Source organism: Anoplophora glabripennis, unplaced genomic scaffold (genome assembly GCF_000390285.2).
Source record: "Anoplophora glabripennis isolate ALB-LARVAE unplaced genomic scaffold, Agla_2.0 scaffold1899, whole genome shotgun sequence".
NCBI classification, from domain to species: Eukaryota; Metazoa; Arthropoda; class Insecta; order Coleoptera; family Cerambycidae; genus Anoplophora; species Anoplophora glabripennis.
In genome coordinates this window covers 1-558 of record NW_019417976.1, presented here as the reverse complement: position 1 = coordinate 558, position 558 = coordinate 1, and positions in this window count along the sequence as shown.

Below are 558 nucleotides of genomic sequence, written 5' to 3'. Positions count from 1 at the left end.
CTTGCTACTAATTACGTTTGGAGAATAATATGTATAGGCATAAAATATATATAAAATATTATTGTATCTATTTAGTCCATTGAAATGAAGGCTGAACCTCCATTTTTTCCTCTGTCGATCAAACCTGGGCGCAAATATGTTTTCGACCCTCAGGAATCCGAATCCCCAAAAATTTTTGACCTAGGTGGTCAGGCAAGGGGTCAAATGGTCAAAAAACCGTAAAAATAATTGTTTTCGCAAATATCTCGTAAACTACGGCAAGTAGCAAAAACATAATTGTACCATCGTGTTCCCAGGGAAATTTTACAGCGATTTTATGCTATTGCTTATTACTCCAGTCGGCAGAGGCCGAAAAGTTACTGTTGGTGACATTTTCTAGATAACTCGGAAATAACTACATAGGAATACTTTAAATGATGAGTACAATAACAGGCTAATTTGCTGATAAAGTATTTTATCAGGTAAAAAAGTTATTAACAATTTAATCGTGAAAAATTTTTTTTTAGTAGTTTTCTTTAAATAACTCAGCGGGATGACTTTGTACGAAAAAATGCTTAG